Raw genomic sequence first — 25,688 nt, forward strand, 5'->3', positions numbered from 1 at the left:
TCAACCCTGCCTATCCTAACTGTGACGATGCAGGCCCCCTTCCACCATGAGGCTATTTTGTCTTTCTTGGGCCCATGCAGCCAAATCTGGAATGTAAAGCAATGGAATGAAATGAGGTTGCCATAGGATTAACTCCTCATCTGAGAGGGGGTCGAGGTGTGATGTATGTGATGTCTCATCACGTAGAATCATGCAAAAAGCCATGTGTATAGTCACTGCCATGTAACTACAATAGCTGTTATGATGTACGGGGTGAGTGCACACAGGTGTTGGCTTCCATGGTACAGAGCACACTACCTCCTTTTATGTGCAAATTTGTACTGTGGGTGGTGGTGGATGCAAGTGATGCACACCAGAGGGCCATGAGTGATTTTTTGAATAATAGCTGTTGTGTGGGCCTGGATGGGCCACCGGTAGTGTAGTGCAATGTAGGTGTGGCTGAGCACATTGAACCAACACAGCGTTTGAATGGGGAGACATTGCATTGCAAGGAGGTGACTTGTGACGTGTGTACTGTAAGGTAGCCTGAGTGATACTCACGCACAGCTGTGTCTAATAGTGTCACACTTGTCTTGCAGCTGCGAAGGGATGTCGTAGAAGTCAGTAGGTGAATCTCAAATCAGTATAGCCATCAAAACGAAAGCCAATCACCAAGGCAGATGTACACCGTACTTCAGCTTACCCACACAGGCAGGGTAGGCCAGAAAGCTGTGTAACAGTGTTGCAGTAGCTGACATGGCATGAAGCGTCACCCTTGTCACACACTGGTTGTGTTAACAATGGTAAGATATTGCCATCTGAAAGTCAACTACAGTGCAACTTGGCCAAATTATTTACAAGTAACATATGTGCAACACAAGAATGTTGAACTGAAAGCGAATGAGAATAAAGTCTGTGGGCCTCATTACGACTTTCGTGGTCTTTTCGGAAGACCGCTGCAGTGGCTGCCCCAAAAGACCGCCATGTTGGCGGTAAATCGACTGCCGTATTACGACTCAAACAGTGAAGACTGCCAAAAAAAAGCCACAAATCAGACACCGCTAGGAGACAGGAGAGCGGGAAAGAGGCGGTTCCACCGCCAGCGTGACACTGTTCCACCCACCAGATTACGACCCACAGATCACCACAGCAGTTCCTTTGTGGCAGAAAACCATTGGCGGTGCAAACCGACCACGCTCAGAAACCCCTACTGCCAGAACACAACACCACATTGGACAGTTTGAATATCCCACACATACACACACACCAGTCACACCTACTCACTGCACTATGAAACACCCCCCCACACAACCCACAATCCTTTGCAACAGAATTGAGTTACACATACACAGATGGCAGGCAAATACACTCATGTAGCACCATTAATCGTATGCACTGACACATCTCACCAAGCACACATAACACAATTCCACTACCAACACAAAACACATAGGGGGTCATTCCAAGTTTGGCGGGCGGCGGTTGCCGCCCGCCAAACTTCCCCCGTCAAAAGACCGCTCCGCGGTCAGAAGACCGGGGGGGCCATTTCGACTTTCCCGCTGGGCCGGCGGGCGCCCGCCAAGGGAGCGCCCGCCGGCCCAGCGGGAAAGGCCCTGCAACACATTCGGAGCCGGCGGTGTTGCAGGGGTGCGACGGGTGCAGTTGCACCCGTCGCGATTTTCACTGTCTGCTAAGCAGACAGTGAAAATCATGCTGGGGCCCTGTTAGGGGGCCCCTGCACTGCCCATGCCAGTGGCATGGGCAGTGCAGGGGCCCCCAGGGGTCCCACGACACCCGTTCCCGCCATCCTGTTCCTGGCGGTAAAAACCGCCAGAAACAGGATGGCGGGAAGGGGGTCAGAATCTCCATGGCGGCTCTGCAAGTAGCGCCGCCATGGAGATTCAGCCCAGCCAGGGGTAATCCGGCGGGAAACCGCCGGATCCCCTTTTCTGACCGCGGCTTTACCGCCGCGGTCAGAATGGGCAGGAAAGCACCGCCAGCCTGTTGGCGGTGCTTTCCGTCGGTCACGGCCCTGGCGGTTTTTACCGCCAGGGTCGGAATGACCCCTATAATGATCACACACGACCATCACCCGGTACGCACCACCCACACCCCATCCATCACCCTAAGCTGCACCCTTACACACACAACCCCCCACAACACAACTGCTACCACTTGCTCACAAAAGAGCACCCATGGTTCACAGACGGTGAGTTGAGGGTCATGGTGGATTAAATCATCAGGGTAGAGCCACAACTGTTTGGAGCACAGGTCTAGCAAACCTCCATAGCCAGGAAAGTGGAGTTGTGGCAGAGAATAGTTGACAAGGTAAACTCAGTAGGCAGCCACCATGCACAAGGGAGGCCATCAGGAAGAGGTGGAACGACCTTAGGGGTAAGGTGCGTTCCATGACATCACAACACCAGATCGCTGTGCACAAGACTGATGGTGGGCCCCCACCTCCTCCCCCTCAGTTCACTTCTTGGGAGGAGAAGGTCTTTGACATACTGTTTCCTAAGGGCCTGACTGGAATACCTGGTGGACTAGACTCTCCTAAGTACACACAGCTACCATGTCACACAATTGTTGTGTCCTGCATGCTTCCTCATCAGGTCCTGCAAACACTGGTAGTGGGCACACCGTGCCAGGGTCACAAGCACATGGGGCGGGGGGCATGAGAGGAAAGCTGTGGGACAGAGGATGGGGCATCCAAGGGACTGCACTGACCAGGAAACCATCTCCCAAGTCCTGGGAGCATACCAACAATCCCAGGACAGGATGGGACAGATTATCACCATATTGATAGAAAACCAAAGGCTGCAGAGGGAATACCACCAGGAGGTCATGCAGCAGTGGCAGGCCCACATTGCTACCATGAACACCATTGCAGGAATGCTTAGGGATATCAACACCACCATGCATGCTTCCTCCACCCACCAGCAGGCCCCTTCCGCTAGCAATATTAGATCTGGGCCATCCACATCAGTTGCTGCTAGTGGAATGGAGGCAGAGGAACCACAGCCCTCAGACACCCCGCCCTCTGTAGCTGAAGTCAACTCAGGAGCACAGATGTCAGCAAATCATATGGATATACAACACTTATTAACCCACACTCATCATACCTATATGTCACTGGAAGTACTGATTGATGAGCTCAGTACTAGAGCCAGTTGCACCTTCGTCCTGTGCCTCCTCATCATTTGCCAGCAACTGTTCCAGCTGCCTCACCCTCATCAGCCAGCAATGGTATCTAACATCTCAGGGCTAGATTGTGGAGCATGCAGCAGGCTACTATTATCTGGCATGCCTGTTGAAGTGAGTAGAGGAGGGCACCTCCAGATAGGTTCAGATACATGAATCTGGTCTTCATAAGGCCAAATGTGCTTTTGACTACATGTCTCATCGTCCAGTGGGCCTCATTGAAAGGGACTTCCCCATCCGTGGCAGGGTACCTCACTGGTGTCAACAGCCAGGGAAAGTTAGGATAGCTAGAGTCACCTGTGTGAAAAGATGTAGGACCATTTAAATAACAGGTACAACGTCAGGGTATAATGTGATGACAGGTGCCACAACAGTGAAACACCTTCAAATGCATACATACCAAGGATCCAGACCCTCTCTGTATGTAGTCGTGCCATCATGTGTGGGACATTGCCGTACCTCAAAATGAAGGAGTCATGCACAGATCCAGGAAACTTGGCTGTGACCTGTGAAATGTATTGGTCTGCCAGACACATCACCTGAACATTAATGGTGTGGTAGTTTTTCCTGTTCCTATACACCTGTTCATTGGCACTGGGAGGGACCAGGGCTATATGGGTGCCATAAGTGGCCCCTATCACATGAGGGATGTGTCTCATATCATAGAAGTCTGCCTTTACATATGCCAAATCTGCGCGGCTGTCCAGGTGTTTCAACAATGCACATAGTATATCCTTCAACACAAGACTGAACATGGGCTGTGACATCCCTGCTGTCAACCCCACTGTATTTTGAAAGGAGCCTGTGGCAAGAAAGTGTAGCACTGACAGGACTTGTACTGTGGGAGGGATGGCATAGGGATTGCATATAGCTGGTAAGAGATCAGGGCCCTTCTGTGTACATAGATCCATGATGGACTGACGATTCAGGCAATATGTCTGGATGATATACCTGTCCTCCAGGGTTGCAGGGTCATCTAGTGGACGGTACACTGGTGGTTGTCTCATTCTCCTCATGGCAGGATATCTAGGTACAGAGGAGAGAATGTACAGTGAGAAATGCACTTAATACATGTAAGCACAACATGTGAAAATGGCACATACCTAACACTGACGGACATATGTAGCACTGCTGGTATATAATGTAATGGGCATGCTGAATGGCTTTGGACACCAACTTGGCAGCACAATGCTGAATCTGTAAGTCATATAGGACACATATCACATGTGTAATGTACCATATATGGCAGACTGAGCTGTCGTGCACTGATCATTACAAGAGTAATGGGATATACCTATACCGTGCCACCACATATGTGCCTCCAATTATCTCAGCAAACCCATCAACAGATATACAGCCACAGCACGTCACTGTGTCATGCATGTCACATGTCTTTGCACTGACATGAGGGCACAACGTAGGGTTGCTCCCCAATTTGGCTGAATATGTGTATGATACACTTACATTGGCATCTCATTGCATGATATGGGTACAAAATGGCAGCACTGGACAGATGGAAGTGATCTACATTCGCCGGTGTATGTCGTCATGGAACAAGGTAGTCGCAACCTCCGTGCAACTTGTATTTGGTTAACATTGCTGCCTACAGGGGACTGGGGCCAATGGCGAAGACGGCCGGTGGTGACGGGCCTGTACGTGGCTGCTGAGACCAGCATTTTTTGCAGCCTTGCTCACTTGACTCCTGACACTGTTGCTAGAAAGACCTCCATGACCTGAGCTGCTGTGTGCTGTTGAGAGCCATCATGCCACGTCCTGCAGGTGATAGGGCCCCAGCCTTCATCACAGAAGAGCTGGAGAAGCTGGTGGAAGAGGTCCTACTGCTGTATGGACAGCTATATGGGGCACCAGAGGAGCAGGTGAGCCAATTCCCTAGTCATGTGTGATAGGGGTGCATGTGAGGGTGAATGGGATAAGTGTACTGGTGAGAGAGTATATGCATGCAGAGGGCATAAAGTGAAGGCGTGTGAGCAGAGAGGATGGGTATGTGTAGGTGAATCAGATGTGTATAGGCCACTTCTTTTGGTATGCTGCCAGTGCACATGACTTTCTCCTTTTGTCTGTGTCATCTATGCAGGTAAAACGCCCATCAGAAGAAAGGGATCTGGCGTGCCATCGCCAAGCAAGTGCAGGCCCTGGGGCTCCACAGCGGGCGGGGCACCCATTGTCGCAAGCGGTGGGAGAACCTGAGACGCTGGGCACGGAAGACCTCGGAGGCCCAGCTGGCAATTTCCTTCCAAAGAGAGAGGGGTGCCCGTCAAACCCTGACCCCCCCCCAATGGCCTGTCTTTTGACGGTGGCCTACCCTGAGGTGGATGGGCGTTTGAGGGCAGTTCAGCAGCCACAAAGGGGGTGAGTACTGACTGTATCCTGGGACTTGGCTCGGTTTCTATGGGATTAACTACCTGACTGTAGCTTATGTGACAATGTAGTCAATGCAACATGTATGTAGACTTGAGGGGAATGGGTAACCACCCAGCCTGAGTATTAGTTGTAGATGTGTTTTGATGATTTGCTGTCAGGGGATGTACATCTCCCATATCCAGACTTTTCCATGTCTGCTTTGTGGAGATGGTCTAATCACATTGGCACATGTGTGACTCCATCCTCCCTTGACTATGGATGTGAGCTTGTGTATCACCCTATCCCATTGAGCATGACCTGCTCCATCCATCTGCATTTGACCCTTTGTGGCTTTAAGGTGTCAGTCCAAACCCATCTGTATAGCACACCTTTATATGTAACTGTGTGACTCACCTTTTATCACAGGGACTGGATACATCAAGGACTGGTTATGGTATTGACTCCATGTCAGGCAGCCATTACATTTCTAGCACAGATATAGCCTGTATTGGACTGGACTAACGGCTTGATAGTTCTCTCCCCATATAATGGTAATCTGCAATCTATTGGGTATGTGAAGGTTGCAAAAGTAGGGTCATTTGAATTGTACATCTGATTGGTCTGATTGCAATCATCATGCATTTCGAAGTGCTAGATTTGTGGGGATGAAGCCTTGAACCCAGTGGGATAGTACTACAGGTGGCAAGTGCATAGGCAGACCTCGTCATTGTCAATATGTAATGTAAATGCCATGTATGTCAATGCCTTAGCTATTACAGTGCAACATAGCTCATATGCTGCCTAAATCATGTCTCAATGGTTACTTGGGGGCACATTTGATGGAGTGGTACAATATCTGCTACCCTTGCCCTATCTGAAGTGGGTGATTAGGACAGGATTGGGTATTGTATGACATATGAGATGTTGATGTGAAATGAACATTGTAATTACTGTCCCGAGGCTGCCCTATGTCGTAGTGGGATGTGTTGCCAGTGCTAAGGCAGTGGTGTTGGTGCATATGTGCATAATACTTACATGTATATACAGTCTGAGATGTGTGTTGCCTGGACTTAGGTCCAGGAATTCACAAACCTGGAATGGTGTGTGTGTGAGGGTGGTGTTATCATGTAATGAAGCCCTACTAATGAAACTGCATGTGTGGCTGTATTGTATGTGGACCACGATGCCATATGTGTATACCTGAGGTTCATCAGTTGTGACACAGCACTCAGTTATTGAGTATGGATGTGTAATATGTGCATTATGGGCCATTGTAGATGCACTTAGATGTATGGTTAGTTGTGATATGGGTGTGTGTGTTTGTGTGTGTGTGTGTTTTGTGCCTGCAGATCTTCCTCTGTGATTGGGTTTGGCTAATCACATGCCTGTACCCCACACTTGTATTGTATACATCAGATGTCACCTGTATGTGTGTTTCACTTGTAGTTGCATAGTTAGTTCTTACATCTATACTGGCATTACTGCACAGAGTGTTATGTCAGTCATGTAGTGTGATAGACAGATGTTGTGTGGTGTTTAAGTGGAGTAGTCTTCACTGTCATGGATATTTAAAAATGGACATGGGCTCATCATGTGTTGTAAGTTTACAGGCCTGATGTGTTTTCTTCAGTCTGCTGTACTTCCAGTGGGTGATAGGAGTATGGATGTTAAATCAGGGAGACATTTTGAACTTCACCCAGGGCATGATGTCCATTCAGACATGGCTATAGTGGTGATCATGTGGATGACTCCAGTTGTGCTGACTTACTTGGATGTAGATGTAGGCGTTAGAGTTGGCATACAGAGGTGGGTAGTGTTGACATGTTGTGACATTATGTAGGACATGTGTATTGGCACCTGAGATAGCCTAGACAGGATCTGTGTTCTCACAGATGTGCATGCTCAAGTGTGTGTATGTGAGGTATTGTCACGACTCACGTGCTGCTTGCGCCTGGAATTTGCAGATCTGGTGGCGTGAATCTTCAATGTTCGGCTTTGGCCCAAAAAGGGGCGACTCTTTCTGGTAGCCACGGTGCTGTAGGCAATGGAGACACCAAGAACAGACCGTGCCCTTCAGAAAGTAGCGCCAGAGGGAAAAACCCCTTCCAAGGGGAAAAACCTCCAAACAGGAAAAGTCCTGGAGAAAAACAAGAACAACAAACAGGAATCCAAAAGGAGCAAAAATCAGAAAATACAGAATGCTGAGTCCAAAACCAAAAGGCAAGGAAATCAGGAGCGAAGACACCAACTGAGCAGAAAGTGTTGCAGCGCAAGGAAAGAGGAAAAACACAGCCCTTATATACCAACAAACAGGAAGTGACCCACAGGAAGTAAAAGGACACCATCTTAGATAGGGAAACAATATATAGAACAGAATAGTAGAGGAACCATAGAGAATAGGGAACAAGGAATGCTGGGAAAGCACAGGAATCTGGGAAGGAGGAAAAGACATAAAGAAAGGCACACAACAGACTGCAAACAGAAGAAAGGACAAAGAAACGAAGAAAAACAGGTAAGAGGGTTCAGAGACCCCTGGGACAGTGAAAGGCAGAAGGAAGAACGAGGCCCCAAGCAAATCTGGGGCCTCGAAACGCGCAGGAGAGGCTGGGGGCGCGCCGCGTCTTAATAACGCGGTGCGCGGCCCGAGCCGAACGCCCGGTCGAAGTCGAGCTCTCGGCTCGCGCCGCACCGCGCGGCGCGACAGTAGGTCCCCCTCCCGAAGGCCCAGGTTTAAGAGGGAATAAACAGTGAAAGCGTTGAGTCAGGAGAGGAGCGTGAACGGAAGAGGCATCTTCCCATGAACATTCACTGAGAGGATAACCCTTCCAATGAATCAGATACTGAAGTCGTTTATGAAAAAGACGAGAGTCACAGATTTCCTGCACTTCATATTCAGGAGCATCATTCACAAGGACAGGAGGTGGACAAGGAAACTGACGTGAGTAAGGATCAGGCACATAAGGTTTAAGCTGAGAAACATGAAAAACCGGATGGATCTTCCATGTATGGGGTAAGTGAAGACGGACAGTGACAGGATTGACCAACTGGAGAATACGGAAAGGCCCATAGTAACGAGGTGTGAACTTGTTTTGAGAGAGACGTGAGGGCAAGAATTTGGAGGAGAGCCAGACTTTATCTTGCAGATGATAATTTGGATTGGTTGTACGTCTCTTGTCTGCAGCCTTCTTCATATACCTCTTGGTATGTAACAAATTAGATCGAATTAGTTTATGGAGTTGGAGAAGACGTTTGGAGAAATAGTTAATAGCAGGTAGAGGAGAGTTGGATTGTGGAGAAGTAGGGAAAGAGGTAGGATGAAAACCATAGGAACAGAAAAAGGGAGTGACCTTGGAGGCACTATGGACTGAGTTATTGTAGGAAAATTCAGCTAAAGAGAGGTAAGTGCTCCAGTTACTTTGGGTAGAATTGCAAAAGCATCGAAGATATTGCTCTAGTCCTTGGTTCAGACGCTCAGTCTGTCCGTTGGTCTGAGGATGGAACCCTGAAGACAGGGCTCTATTCATATTCAGTATTTTACAAAAATGCTTCCAAAATCGGGAGATGTACTGAGGTCCTCTATCAGAGATTATGGTATGTGGAAGTCCATGGAGACGGAAGACATGATCTATGAATATTTGACCTAGTTCTTGGGAAGTAGGCAGCTTTTTTAGGCCAGTGAAATGAGCCATCTTTGTGAAAGAATCCACTGTGACCATGATAACCCGGTTTCCTGCTGATGGTGGGAGCGAACACATAAAATCAGTAGAGATAGTATGCCATGGGGCCGATGGAACAGGCAAAGGTTTTAGTAATCCTGCCGGTCTGGTGTGAGGTATTTTGACTTGGGCACATATGGGACAGGCCTGAACGTATCTTTCCACATCCAGTTTCCAGGTAGGCCACCAAAAAAATCGTGAAAGTAATTCTTGTGTGGCTTTGATGCCTCTGTGACCAGCTACAGGGGAATCATGGCACATTTGTAATGCTTTCTTTTGCACCTTGTTTGTAGGGAGGAATATCAGGTCTTGGTAATAAAAATATCCTTGTTTCTTGTACAATAATGGTCTTAGTTCTTCCATGTCATGGTCCGATTGGTTGGCGTATTCTTGTTGTACTTCTTCCAGGAAAGACTGAGCCACTCCAATGATCTTACTGGGTTCTAGAAGATACTGGGATGAGGAAGGAGAACACTCTGGATATCGGCGAGACAGAGCATCAGCCAGAATGTTTTGGGATCCTGGAATATATGTAATATAAAAATCGTACTGACTGAAGAAAAAGGCCCAGCGGGCCTGACGACTATTCTGGCATACAAAATTTCTTAAACATTGTAAATTACGGTGGTCTGTCCTCACCTCAAATGGTTCCTTGGAACCCATCAGAAACTGCCTCCACTCAAGGCAGGCTGTTTTCAGAGCCAATAATTCCCTTTCAAGTACGGAATAATGTTGTTCAGCTGTGGAAAGGATATGAGACAAATAGAAAACAGGATGTTCAAGGCCATCATCCTCTTGTCGTTGGAGTAAGACAGCTCCGATGGCTCTCTCAGAAGCATCAGTTACTACTATAAATTGCTTGGTGGTATCTGGATGTCTTAAGATGGGGGCTTGGGTGAAGGCTCTCTTTAAGCTTTGAAAGGCTGCTTCAGCAGCCTCAGTCCAGACAAATCCCTTCTTTAAATTGTCCTTCTTTAAGGTGTGAGTTATGTGGCTAGTCTGACTGGCAAAGTCTAGAATGAATTGTCGATAGAAGTTTGCTAAACCTAGGAAACATTGTGTTTCTTTTATGGTAGAAGGAGAAGGCCACTCTAGGATAGCTTGTACCTTTTCTTGGTCCATAGCTATGCCGGTGGGACTTAAATGATAGCCCAGATATTTGACTTCCGTTATGTCGAACTCACATTTCTCTGGTTTGCAAAATAGTTGATGATCACGAAGTCTTTGAAGAACTTGTTTCACATGGGAAGTATGGAGTTCAGGATTTCTAGAATAAATAAGAATGTCATCTAGGTAGATCACGACTGTCTGATTAAGTAGGTCTGAAAACACTGAGTCCATAAATCTCTGGAAGATTGCCGGGGCGTTAGTAAGACCAAACGGCATAACCCTATATTCAAAATGGCCAAATGGGGTCCTGAATGCTGTCTTCCATTCGTCGCCTTCTCTTATGCGTAAAAGGTGGTAGGCTCCTCGTAAATCCAATTTAGTAAAACGTTGGGCCCCTCTGATTGCTTCCAGTATGTCCCTGATGAGAGGCAAAGGATAACGATCTTTAATGGTGATTTTATTCAGACCTCGAAAATCCAGGCACGGACGAAGATCCTTAGTCTTCTTGGGCACAAAAAAGAGAGGGGCCCCAGCCGGAGACGACGATGGAACAATAAGACCACTCTGTATATTTTCGTCCAGATACTCCTTTAGAACTTCCCTTTCGGGTTCCGTGAGGGAGTACATCCTCCCAAAAGGAACAATTGTGCCGGGTTCTAATGGAATTGCACAATCATATTCTCGATGTGGAGGTAGCACAGGTTTTGACGGTTTTTGGAAAATATCCTGAAACTCCAAATAGTGGTCTGGGACCCCTTGGACCGTATTAATGGACATACCAGTGGCACCTTCAGTAGCTAAGGATCTTTTCGGAGACCAATACTTGTTGGAAGTAAAACAGTTCTCGTGACAAAATTGCGAAGACAAAGAGACTGTCCGGGTAACCCAATTTATATATGGGTTATGTCTAATGAGCCACGGAATTCCAAGAATGATGGTATGGTTAGGGGACGTAATAAGATCGAAGGAGATGTGTTCTTGATGGTTTCCCACCTGTAGACTTAACATCAGGGTAGTGGTGTCTACAGGACCAGAGGATATCAAAGATCCATCCACAGTGTGTACCTGTTCGGGTACTTCTTTTGCTTGAGTAGGAACTAGGTTAGCAGCAGCCCATGTCTTGTCCATGTATATACCACTAGCACCACAGTCTAGTAATGCCATAGTCTTTTCTTGACGACCGTCAGGAAGTTGTAACAGGACAGGAAAGATGAACAAGGCAGTTGTATTGTCATTAAAGGAGCTGATGGAAGGTATAGCTGTAGATCCCGTCCTCTCCCTTCTTACAGAGGACGGGAGGTGGCGTTTCCCGAAGGTCTGGACGGACGTACTGGACAGGTACGGAGTATGTGACCAGCAGAACCACAATACAGGCACAACCCTCTCTTGCGTCTGTCTTCTCGTTCACTAGCAGAGAGCGGACCTCGGGTAGTATCCACCTGCATGGGTTCCCCTTCGATGTCTCTAGCAGGAGTGCGAGGTTCCTCGGAACGCTGCAGGTATGCACGGGAGCTACTTGGTTGGGTAAACCCTCTACTCCTTTTCTTTTCCGATCTCCGTTCCCGAAGACGATATTCGATGGACAGTGCTTGATCCATCAGGCCACGAAGATCTTCCGCTCTGGTAGAATGCACTAGTTCATCCTTTATTTCTTCTTTGAGTCCTCTACGAAATAATGTTACCAGAGTACGTTCCACCCAAGTGGTCTCTGCCGCCAGCTGACGAAAACGGGTTATATATTGCAGGACGTCTTGGGAGCCTTGTTGGATGTCGCACAAGGCTTCTTCAGCGGAGGCTTCCAATCCAGGACGGCTAAACATTTGTTTGAAGCGACTCACAAAGGCGGAATAGTCTGACAATACAGGGTCGTCGGAGGACACCATCGGGGTTGCCCAGGCCAAGGCTGGGCCGGATAAGGCACTGATAAGATAACCCACCTTGGTCCTGTCGTGGGAGAATTGAGTAGGTCGGAAGGCGAAATACACCGTTAAAGCATCCAAGAACTCGCGAAGCTTGGTTGGTTCACCAGAGAAACAAGGGGTAGAAGCGGAGATTGTCGGAACATCACTGGTGCGGAGGGCCAAAGCCTGTCGTAACGCAGCATTTTCATTACGTAGTTGTTGCAACTCCTGGGCTTGTTGCTGAATCGTGGTTAACAGAGATTGCTCCGGATCTGCAGCAGCCGCCACTGTATTATCCATGGTGTTTGAGGACGTCGGAATGGTTAGGCGCTGCAATCTGTCACGACTCACGTGCTGCTTGCGCCTGGAATTTGCAGATCTGGTGGCGTGAATCTTCAATGTTCGGCTTTGGCCCAAAAAGGGGCGACTCTTTCTGGTAGCCACGGTGCTGTAGGCAATGGAGACACCAAGAACAGACCGTGCCCTTCAGAAAGTAGCGCCAGAGGGAAAAACCCCTTCCAAGGGGAAAAACCTCCAAACAGGAAAAGTCCTGGAGAAAAACAAGAACAACAAACAGGAATCCAAAAGGAGCAAAAATCAGAAAATACAGAATGCTGAGTCCAAAACCAAAAGGCAAGGAAATCAGGAGCGAAGACACCAACTGAGCAGAAAGTGTTGCAGCGCAAGGAAAGAGGAAAAACACAGCCCTTATATACCAACAAACAGGAAGTGACCCACAGGAAGTAAAAGGACACCATCTTAGATAGGGAAACAATATATAGAACAGAATAGTAGAGGAACCATAGAGAATAGGGAACAAGGAATGCTGGGAAAGCACAGGAATCTGGGAAGGAGGAAAAGACATAAAGAAAGGCACACAACAGACTGCAAACAGAAGAAAGGACAAAGAAACGAAGAAAAACAGGTAAGAGGGTTCAGAGACCCCTGGGACAGTGAAAGGCAGAAGGAAGAACGAGGCCCCAAGCAAATCTGGGGCCTCGAAACGCGCAGGAGAGGCTGGGGGCGCGCCGCGTCTTAATAACGCGGTGCGCGGCCCGAGCCGAACGCCCGGTCGAAGTCGAGCTCTCGGCTCGCGCCGCACCGCGCGGCGCGACAGGTATATGTTAACCCTCTCTCTCCCTTCCTCCCTCCCTCTCTCTCTTTCTCTGTGCATCAACATTTGCAGGCGAAGAAGAAAGGGAACAGGCAAGAGGGCATGCTGGAGAAATGGGACCCTGAATGCTGCTACCAGTGACAGCAAGGGACCCAGTGGCACGGAGGGTGAGGGGAGTGCCACAGGGGAGACTAGATCATCCACGTCATCTTCAGAATCCTCCTTGGGTTGACACTCCCTGGAGGTGGCCGACCCTTTGGGACCACCGCAGCACCATTATTGTCCACCACCCCCTTTTCTACTTTACTACCGCCTTCCCTGTAGGACCCCAACCAGTTGCCTGTGCTCGCTCACTCAGGAGGAAGAGCGTCTCCTTTGCCGCAGGCACCTCTGCGCCAGTCAGCCTCGCTGCCCTCAGTGAGGAGGCTATTGACCTCCTGAGGTCGATATCTGTGAGTCAGTCGACCATTGTGAATGCCATACAGGGACTGGCAGCTCAAGTCGAGCAGTCCACTGTGTTCCTGGAGGGCATTCACAGTGCTCTGGCTGGCCTACAGGGATCCTTTCAGGCTCTGGCCTCCACACTGACGGAAGTCAGTCACCCTTTTTCTACCCCTCCCCGCCACCTATCTCTTCCCAATCCCAAACCCCGATTCCCAAACCAGCCAAAGCACACAGACACACAAGCATGCATCCACCTCAACAGCCAAGGGTACCATTGACAAACACAAACACCACAAGACCCACCACCGGCATGCACACAAAAAACACCTACCTGCAGACCCACCAACATCCACCACCTACAGACTCCGCCACCTCCCCCTCTTTCACAGACACTACACCAGACACACCTGCAGCCAGCACACAAACAGTCTTTGATCCAGCAACAACTGCTATCTTATACACAGTTAGCACAATAGCAGACCCGCAGACATCCACCTCATTCACCACATCTGCAGCTACCAAAACTACCCACACACCCACATGCAGCACATCTTCTATACCTGCAGACACCACCCAACAGACATCCCCGCACACATATACATTCATTGCCCGCACTTGCACCCAAAACATCCACACCAACACCTCCTACAACCACTCCTTCTACCCCCACTCCAATAACCTTTTTGCAATGACCACCCCCATGTGTCTAAGGAGGTGTTCCTCTTGGATTTTTCTTTGTTCCCTACTCCTCTCCCACACCATGCTACCCCCAAATGGTTTGTGTCCCTCCCCAACGCCAGCCCTTCCACCTAAAAGTCCTCCCCTCCCCCACCTGCTAGTACCCATGACCATCCCCCTGCCAAGAAGTCAACCCCTCCTAAGCCTAAACCCAAGACCAAGGACCCCCCTTCCAAGCCCAAGGACCACCCTACCAAGCCCAAACCCAAAGAACCCCTCACCTCACTCTCACCTCTGAGGCATGGTGGGATACTGGAGGTTCTCAGAGCCTTAAAGGCATGGTGCCAGTTTTTTCATTCTACTATGTTAATTGGGATGCAGCCTATTGGCTAATAATGCTTTTGTATTTTCACTGCAGTTTTTCTCTCTATGTGAGATTGCTAATACTTTCTATAGTCTCTTCTTGGATTGCAGAAAGGTGTTACCTCTAGTTAGAGAGTTATATTAAAGAAAAGCTTTACAAAATAAGAAATGTTTAGCCTGGTTGTCAACATAGACTGCATGATTGCTTACACATGGAATAATATATATGTACTAAATTCTCTATGCAGTTTTCACTCTTACATATACATTTAGGATATATACATGTGTGTTTATATATGCTCTGGGAGCCTCGCACGTGGGTGGGAATATTCAGTGCTTATGACTTTGATGAAGATTCCCCTGGAAAAGAACTAGGATTTACAGGTAAGTAATTTATCCATTTTATACTCCCATATTTCCTATTCTAATACATCTGAGCCAACCTGTAGTTGGATTCGCTGTTAACGTACTTGTTCTGCCTTTCTTTCCACATGGCCATTTTGTATTTGGCAAATTTGGTGTGTGTGTATTTGTGTGTGTGTGTGTGTGAGACATGTGTGTGTTGGTTGTGCCGACTGTTGTGTCTGGGCTGCATGTGTGGGTGTGGCTCTGCCATTTGTCCCACTGTCATGCCTGTGTATTGTGTGTAGGATATGTTTGTGTTTGGTACATGCATGTATGTAGATGAATTGTGTATAGTTTTTGTTGAGATGTGTAATGGTGGTGTTGTGTGCCCTTACGTGGTTGTTGTGTGGGCATCCGTGTGAGTGATGATGGATATGTCAGATGCGTTGAGTGTTATGTAAGTGTGGTATGATGTATGCTTTGATGTATGGATGTGTGATTGTGTATATTGGTTGTCAGTTGTTGTTACGTGTTGTTGTATGTATATAGTGTCACGTGGAGGTGTTTAATGTGATTGCTTGCCAAGGCGTGTGTGTAGTTGAGGTTCTGGTGTTGTGTGAATCGGTGCTGTTGTGTATTACTGTGTTAGACTGTGCTGGTGCTGTGTAAGTGCGAAAGGGTGTGTGTGTTGGACATGTGTGTTGGCCGTGGTGTGTGTAGTATGGGTGTGCGTGTGTGTATGTAGGTGTGTGTGTGTGTGCGCGTATGGGTGTGTGATTATATGTGTGTGTGTCAGCTTCACAAGCCGTCCCAGATGTGTATGTTGTGTGTGCATGTGTACTTTGAGTTTTCCCTACAGGGTCAGTTAGGTGTGTGTACTCAACGTTGTTGTCTTTGTCGCCGTTGCTTGTTCTGGAGTTGTTGTGCGAGAAGGAGCAGTGGGAGGACTTCCAGTTCTGGTTCCATGGTCGCTCCAGACAGTTATGTGTTCCAGAAGGTGAGAGTTTCCTTTTATAGATTTGGTTACCGCCAGAATTTTCGTGGTGGTTGACCGCGGTGGAAACCTTGGCGGTGTGCTGCATTGTAATATGTCTGGCAGGAACATGGTTTCCGCTGACTTGAAGGTGCATACCACCGTCCATGGCAGCATGAATGCACTGGCGGTTGTTTGGCTGTCTTCTGTTGGGAAGACCTCCATGGTCATAATTTGGCAGTCTTCTCCACCGGCCTGTTGGTGGTACGACCGCTGACATGGGGGTCCTGGTACCGCCAAGCTCGTAATGACCCCCTGTATGTCAGCAAGATGACTTATGTCAACATCTAGCATAGATCAACACTACCATATTTCCCTTTTCATTGCAGAGGAAAAAACAACACCAGCAGCCTGTCCTGGATGACGATTCTATTGACAATGCATCCCCCATGGACGATGACACCTTCCAGCAACTTATAGACTCCATTGGAACACCTTCACCGGGTATGGCAAAGGATTACAGCATTTCTGGGTCTCCAGCGGGACCGCCTACTCTAGAACATGCCCCATCTGCCAGCCCTTGCCCAGCTCTGGACTTCGAGGACACCCACGTTGTCTTCCAATGGCAAGCAGTAGGAGTCCAGAGGCAGATGGTAGATGAGGTGCAGATGGGGATGGAGACCATTGTTGGCACCCTAGAGGAAGTCCGTAGGTTTGTCCGTCCCAATAAGGTCAGCTCTGAGGCAATCAAAGGCACCTAACCTTTGCTCCATAGAACTGAATAGTTCCTGGCTGACATTGCTGGTTTCATGAGGCAGAGGCATCAACAACAGCCCTGCCAATGTGACACCAGTGACACCAGCTGGGGACTATGTGCACCATCCTCAATCTATGTAGCTCAAGCAGGACTCCTATATTGCAACTACGGGTGCCTTTCACAGCAACCTTTTGCCTTGTTGACAAGCCATCAGGCCCTTGTCAGCAGGGAGCTGCCTTCTTTGCTGATACAGGCAAATGCTGCTGGGGACAGGGGAGGCACATCCTCTGCTCCTGACGTGTGTGCGCCTCACATGCCCCCAGCACAGACACCACCAACCTCAGGGTAGGCACAACACACATCAGAGTAGGAAGGTGTGGACTTCACCAATTTCCGGTGGAGAATTGCCCATTAAGACTAACGAGATGGTGGTAGGTGTATTCCTACAAAAGCCACTTCTAAGCATCTCAATGAAATAGCGCTAAAGGGCCAGATGTACCATCACGGCCCATTGCGATTCGGTAATAGCGATTTTTAAGAAATCGCTATTACCGACTCGCAAAGGGCAATGTATCACATTTGCGAATCGGTAATAACGATTTCTTAAAAATCGCAAATGCTATTACCGAATTGCAAATTGCGATACCGGCCCCATTCGCTGCTATGGGCCTGTTAGCCCATAGCTGCGAATATTTTGCATTTCCAAAATTGCGATTTCTGAACCAGAAATCGCAATTTTGGAAATGCAAAAGGCCAGGGTGCTGGGGACCTAAGGCCCCCTCTCCTGCACCCCAAAAACAGTTTTTTCAACATGTAAGGTACACACATGCCAAAAGGGCATGTGTGCTTTACATGTTGAAGTTAAAAATGCAGTTTAACTGCATTTTTACATTTTGCACCAAGTTACCACATGGTTGCAAAGCATGGTATTTTGCAAGTGCAAAATGCCATTTTAGGAAAAATCGCAATTTGCGATTTTTTCCAGAATACCCTTGCGACCTGGATATTGCGAATCGCAAATTCCAGGTCGCAACACAAGAAATCGCTATTTTAGCAATTTCTTAGTTGTGGTCTGCGAATGCATTTCATGCATCGCAGAGCATGGTTTTGCACTCGCAAACGGACGATTTTACCGTTTCCGAGTGCAAAATAATTTCATATATCTGGCCCATAGTCACTATCACCTGCTCTGGTTGGACATGCCCAAGCATCATGTGCATCCTCTGTCCAGGCATTATGGCCCTCATTCCTACTCTGGTGGGCGGCGGTCGCCGCACCCCCCAGGCGGGAACCGCCAATTGGCTGCTACGCGGTCAAAAGACCGCTGACGGCATTCAGACCTTCCTGCTGGGCCGGCGGGCGCTAACTATGTTAGCGCCCGCCGGCCCAGCGGGAAGGAGGGCTGCAACACAGGAGCTTGCTCCGAATGGAGCCGGCGGTGTTGCGGCCGTGCGACGTGTGCAGTTGCACCCGTCGCGCTGGCTGGGGCCCTGTTAGGGGGCCCCTGCACTGCCCATGCCAGTGGCATGGGCAGTGCAGGGGCCCCCAGGGGCCCCAGGACACCCGTTCCCGCCAACCTCTTCCTGGCTGTGACAACCGCCAGAAACAGGCTGGCGGGAAGGGGGTCAGAATCCCCATGGCAGCGCTGCTTGCAGAGCTGCCATGGCGGCTTCGCCCAACCGGGGCTAAATCGGCAGGAAACCGCCGGCCCCGGTTTTCTGACCGCGGCTTTACCGCCGCGGTCAGAATGGGCAAGGAAGCACCGCCAGCCTGTTGGCGGTGCTTCTGTCATTCGTGGCCCTGGCGGTCGAAGACCGCCAGGGTCAGAATGACCCCCTATGTCTTAAGTTTCATTTAACTGTTGAACATCATGGTGTTACAGTAAGTATCAGTTACTTGGCTGGCACAGTGAAAATGCCCTAATAATCACATAAAATACCTATCTGCACAAAATGGAACCTACGAGTGATGTGAGCGTGAGCCACTTGCACAGTTTCATATATCCAAACATGTCTTACTCTGTGATCATGACAACGTGATAAAGCACATATGATAGCCTCAATGCTTACACTTAAGAAATCCTAAATTACCAAAATTATTCATGCACTGAGAATATGCAGATACTAATGCCCAGACTCCTGATTTAGCATCATACCTATTCCACTCAAGGATGTCGAACCTCAGTGCAACACGTTGGATATCAGTATGCATGAAATGCAAGTAATAAGTATTTGTGGTCTTGTTTCAAAAGATAAATGGTGTTGAAAGGCACACTGGGATATGTAGGGTCAATTAGTACCCCTGCCCATGAAAGTCATCACATGCATTGAGTGTGAGAGTAAACACCCATGACATCAGTTGTACAATATACACACACATCATTAATTAGGAGCCAGAGTACAGACCCAGGAAAAAAACCTACACATCCCCATAGTAAGAAGAAATGTGAGACTTATGATATTCAAACTTAGCAAGTAGTCTGCCAAAGTCATGCATGAAGTGCGACACTTAGCAAGAACTCAATGCCAAGGATGATTAGGGTTATCCAGGCAGGTAGGGACCACATTCATGATTTCCAAACAGCTAACAACAGTGACATACTATTACAGTGGTGCAAGGGTGAGTACATAAGTTGCAGTCACCAGAGTGTGTTTCAGAACAGCCAGGAATGAGTAATCTGGAGTGGCAGGAGCATGTATCTTATACATGCAACATCTCGTACACACACAGTACACCCATATGTGATTATCTGTGTGGGCTGTGCATCATTTCACATGAGGATGACCACTCATAGTGACTAAATAATGGTGAAGAGTACGTAAGTGATTCAAGTGTGAAGTAGACTGACTCTTGCCCATAGACCTCACACAAAGTAACATGTATCTACAAACAAGGCAGGGAATTATATCATGTACTCAATTCACTCTAAGCAGTGATGACAACTCTTAAGCATGAAATGATTAGGAAATCATGAAATTAGTAAAATTATTTATATATTATAATTGTATCCTTATCAAATAAATGTATCCTATTGTTGAGAAGGTTGTGGCTGCTGATGTTGTTGTTTGAGGGGTATTCCATGACCCCACAGTCTTGTCACATGTGTAGTATTGTTGCTTTTTTATGTACCCCTTCACAACAGTTTGATATGGTGGTACTGATCCCTCCGCATTTCAACGGTCTTGAGATCTTCTGCTGTCATGTTATCTAGGGTGTTAATGGAAAAACATTTTAGAATAAGCTGTACATGTACATGATCTGTGTGAATATAGCCTCAAATTATGACACAATCGTATGTGCCTGACCAGACCAACTCACAAAATTGAGATGGATATGCACAATATACTGTCACTACATGGACATCCCCTACTTACTTGAGCAAGGAAAACAGAGTCTGCTGCCATCTGTGTAGGTATACATTATGTAAATATGCTCACAAAGAGATTACACCATATCATTTCCAGCAATGATTCACACTTATGGTGATGTTTAGATTTTGTATTGGACACATGGTTCTAAGTTTGTAAATTTGGATGAGGGATCGCAAAATTAAAGTGGGCAAATACATTTACATACACATACGCGAAAGTGGTTTAACCCGGTAGTGTGCCTCTATTTTGCATACCCCATTTGGAGTCACACAAGGTAGCAAACATTGCCAGGTCAGATAGCCCATACATGGATATGTGTTTGTCATTTATCTCCTGCAAAACATGACTGGGATAGCTTTCAATTATGTACCCTCAAGCATATGTAGAGAAATGTGGCACTTGTAGCCCAGAACATGCTAATTCATATTTAAACATATTTCAGTACACACATCATCCCACGCCTGCATTTGTCTGCACACATCTGAATTAGACAATGCTTTTCAGTAGTGTATGCGTGCATTCTGGAGCACACATTTGACTTCACAATGTTACATGTCACTTAGATCACACACAGAGTTACAAATGTGATATACATGTACTCATTACGCTTACTGGTAGCATTGTGGTCATGAAATAAGTCCACCTCTCCCCTTGTGAATGGTACCCATAGAAAACATGATTTGGAACATAGCATTGTAAACCGTGCTTTAACATATGCTTACAGGTACATACATCTTATAAACTATTCTATCCCAGTATTCCATATTTACATAACATCGTAGAGAAAAATATCTGATTGTGGCAAAATCATTGGACGCAACTAGTCAGTATGCAGGCCTGAACTGGCTAGAGGATGTAATTCAGATGTATCCATCATCACTTGCCTTAGGCATGTGATGTATTTATTTATGCTGGGCAGCATCATGTCTGATTACAATGTTCTATGACACCTAGCTGTGCTGCTGTGCTTCAAAGTGAAAGGGCAGGAATGTGCCACATGGATAGCATACAGTGCATTCTCTTCCAGGGGATCCTCATCAATAGTCATAAACATTGAATATTCCCGCCCTTGTGCGGGGACCCCGGAGCATATATAAAATACACACATATTATACATGTGTAAAAACAGCAATGCAGGCTATAATGTTAAAACAGGCTAAAATGCTTTATTTCTATGAAGTTTTATTTTTTATTTTTATTTTTTATATATTATAAAATTACAATAGAGAATAAATATCTACCCAAGCCCCCAAAACTGGGCTTAGGGAAGTAAGCAGCAGTAAACTCTAGAGAAAAAGAGAAAAAACTACAGTGAAAAACAATGGAGCATTCTTAGCCAATAGGCTGCATGCAGGTTAACACAGGAGAACCATAAAAACTTTGGCACCGTGCCTTTAAGACCCTGAGCACCTCCAGTATCCCACCATGCCTCAGGGGTGAAGGAAAGGTGACAGTTGGTTCACAGTTAGGTCAGTTCTTTTTTCCGGCTTCTTCTGAGAGGATCCTGGAGCATTGAGCTCTCAGTTTTTCTGATTTTTTTCTCAGAAAAATCCTTTAAAAAGCTTTTTTTCCTGTTTCATTCGACAGATAACATCTTTGTCTGTGTTTGGCAGTTTTTTCCTGACAGAAAAATTATCTCCAAAATGGCTAGAGAGCCTTAACAGACCAGCGGCCTCCCCGGATTTGCAGTATTCGCGAATGTACTCGCCTACTGCCTCCCTCTTTTTGTCAAATGCCCTTCTTGTGGGAAGAAGAAGGCCCAGTCAGACCCACACTCTCTTTGTATTGTGTGCCTGCCTCAGAGTCACTGCCCTGACACTTGCAAGAACTGCAAGAATATGTCAAAGAGGACTCTGAAGGACAGAGAGAAGATCAGGCTACATGGGCTTCATGAGAGGCAGAAAACATCGTCCTCCTCTCTTCCCAGGCAACCAGCAGGCCATTCTCAGGAGAGAATGGCTAGGTCAACGTCAGCAGGTAGGAAAGTACCTGTTTGTTCCCCGTCGACGTTGTCGCTGCCACCGTCTCACCGGCATAGATCGCCGTCGACGGCGAAAGACCCGACGTCGAAGGATACGGCGTCGAGGGAACACCATCGCAGGGGCAGATCTCCGTCGACGGCCGCCCGCCGATCGACGTCGAGCCATCGCCGGCGTGCCCGGTCGCCGCCAAAGGCCGTATGCCCCCGACGTCAAGAGACGCGACGTCGAAATCACCACGACGGCATGAGAGACATCCGCCGGCGACCTCCCACCACTCCACGTCGCGTCACACGACGGCGAGTAGGTCAAGGTCCAAAGATCGCCGTTCGATGTCGAGGCACTCTACGTCGAGACACTCAACGTCGAGGCAAGAGCATCCGATGGGGTGCCCTTCGACGTCGACACAGCCGTCAACGTCGACACAGGTTTTACCTGTCCCGCAGGGAGTAGAACATCGCCCTTCGCCAACAGACAAGGTCGCACCATCTCCCGTGGTCTCCATACCGAGCGATTCATCTCGTTCAAGAGCGGCAACGCCATCACCGACAGCAAGGGCAGGACGGGCTCGTTCTGTTCCTCGTCAACCGACCGTGAGGCCTGGGCGCTCTGCTACAGCGTCTCGCAGCAGGTCTCGTTCTCAATGGCGATCCAGGTCTCGTTCACAAAGAAGATCACCCTCTTGGTCATTGTCAGGATCATCTGTCGGGCGTTACTCCCCCACCCTAACAGATTCTCCACCTGCTAGGGTCTCACCGGTGGATGACATTACCACGTTTAACGAGGTGCTGTTAAGGGGAGCGCAGAAATTAAACATAGAGGTTCCAGAGCCATCTACCTCCTCGTCAGTCATCTTCGAGACTCTGCAGCATAGATCAGCGTCAAAAAAGCTACTGCCTTTAGTGCCTGGTTTGTTGCAGCCAACCATGGACACTTTTCTGGCCCCAGCTACGCTCAAATCTGCCCCGGCTAGGATTCTGAAAAAATATAAGGCTCCCGAACAGGACCCTCTGTTCCTAAGAAAGGATCCGCCACCGGACTCTGTTTTATTGGCCGCAGCCCGAAAAACCCACTCGGTGGCATCCTCCTCCACGGTCCCCCCGGATAAAGAGAGCAGGCATCTAGACTCTCTGGGGAGAAATGTTACGCCACGGCCCTCGCCGCGGCGCTCGCCGAGGCCGCGGGCTCATGGTGCCGCGGCACGTCAATATCACCGCGGCCGACACCCGGGTCGCGGAGAGCGCCGCGACCGGCGCTCGGTTCACAGTGAACACCGCGGCTGACGCCTGGGTCGCAGGGGATACCGCCGCTCAGGCAGGAGCCGTGGAGGCTCCTAGGAGCCGGTTTACGGGTTGCGGCACTCGCCGCTTACCTTATTTTAAGCTCTGCCATAAAGGCAGACGCTACTTGGCAACATACAGCGCATTATGCGCTTAACCATTTATTACTTGCATGTTCACTTACCACTTACCGATATCCTGGGAACAAACCCGAACCATTACACAAGGAGCACTTTATACTTTCCCTTTTTCTTCCCAGCATGCTGACCTCTTCCTCTCTGCCCAGCATGCATTGTTAGACGCACGTTTCTGATTCACTATTGTTTTCTTTTCCCCAATCCAAGATGGTGGCATTTCTACTTCCTGTTTTCGGGTATATAAGGGGATTCCAACTGCCTGTTCATTGCGTTGCAACACTCCTTGGTGATAGTCACGCTCCTATTTGATATTCCTCTGCGAATCTTGTCTATTCCTGATCTGCCTTGTTTTCCTGCCTTCCTGATCTACGGTCCTAATACCCTGGTGTCCTCCTTTTCGTTTCAGGGAGTTCCTGTGGAGGTTTTTTACCCTACTGGGGTTTTTCCTCTGGGACTCCTTCTGGAGGGCACGGACTGTAGTGGTTCGCTCATACCAAACAGCACCGTGGCTACCGGAAGGGGTCGCCCCTACCTCGGCCAGAGCAGAACCCGTCGGAACAAGGACCGTTCCCCTACACCCCTCAGCTGCGAGGGTAAGACCATTGAAAACCGCGACAGATTGCAATGCCCAAAATTCCAGTTGCAGTCCGGAACTATGGATAACCCAGTGGCAAACACGGAACCTACTAACCAGGACCTACTGGCTACGATACAACAACAGGCTCAAGAACTCCAGCAACTACGTACTGAGAATACTGTTTATCGACAATCCTTTGCCTCCAGGACCACAGATGTCCCTGCAGTAGCCGCCTCTACACCTCGATTTTCCGGGGATCCCACCACATTAAAAGAATTCCTGGATGCCTTAACGGTGTACTTTGCCTTTCGCCCCTCGCAATTTGTACAAGATAAGACCAAGGTGGGGTATTTGATTAGTGCCTTATCAGGACCAGCCTTGGCCTGGGCCACACCTCTAGTAACCAGAAACGAACCCTGTCTATCTAATTATTCCACCTTTATCACTACTTTCAAACAGATGTTTGAACGCCCTGGACTCGAGGCGTCAGCAGAAGAGGCTCTTTGCAAAGTCCAACAAGGGAGTCAAGATGTATTACAATACATCACCCGTTTCAGACAATTAGCTGCAGAAACAACCTGGGTGGAACGTACCTTGGTGACACTCTTCCGTAGAGGTCTAAGAGAGGACATCAAAGACGAACTAGTACATTCTGCCAGGATAGAAAACCTTAAAGGGTTGATGGACCAGGCACTAACAATAGAGTATCGGTTGAATGAACGAAGAATGGAGAAAAAGAAGAGTCGTTTGTCTTCTCACTCATTACCATCTCGTCCCTTCGCCCATCGTTCCGAGGAAGTCCGCCCTGAATCCAAAGGGAATACCGAGGAAGAGCCCATGCAGATTGACACAGCTCGCGGACCTCTATCCGCCAGTGAAAGGGAACATAGACGGAGGAAGGGGCTTTGCCTATATTGTGGTGCAGCTGGTCACCTAATTCGCGCCTGCCCCATTCGTCCAACCAAGCCCTTGGGAAACGCCAACTCCCGTCCCCAGTAAGAAGGGTGAGGACGGGATATCGTGATATACCTTCTATTTGCTCTTCCAGGGAGGAAGGAACTGCTCTTTTTCTCTTACCAGTTACCCTCCATTTAACTGATGGCCGCGAGGTAAGAACTTTGGCTTTATTGGACTGCGGAGCCAGTGGCCTCTATTTAGATGAAACCTGGGCCAAAGAACGACAGATAACACAAATCCCCAAAGAAATACCAGAACAGGTACATACCGTTGATGGGTCGCTCTTGGCCTCTGGGCCTGTACAATACACCACCCCTACTTTCTGTTTACAGTTTGGTAAACATCAGGAAATTCTCTCGTTTGATTTAATCTCATCACCACACCATGTCATGATCCTGGGAATTCCATGGCTTACACGGCACAATCCTTACATCAACTGGGAAAC

The sequence above is a fragment of the Pleurodeles waltl genome, chromosome 12 (assembly GCF_031143425.1).
Source record: "Pleurodeles waltl isolate 20211129_DDA chromosome 12, aPleWal1.hap1.20221129, whole genome shotgun sequence".
Taxonomy (NCBI): domain Eukaryota; kingdom Metazoa; phylum Chordata; class Amphibia; order Caudata; family Salamandridae; genus Pleurodeles; species Pleurodeles waltl.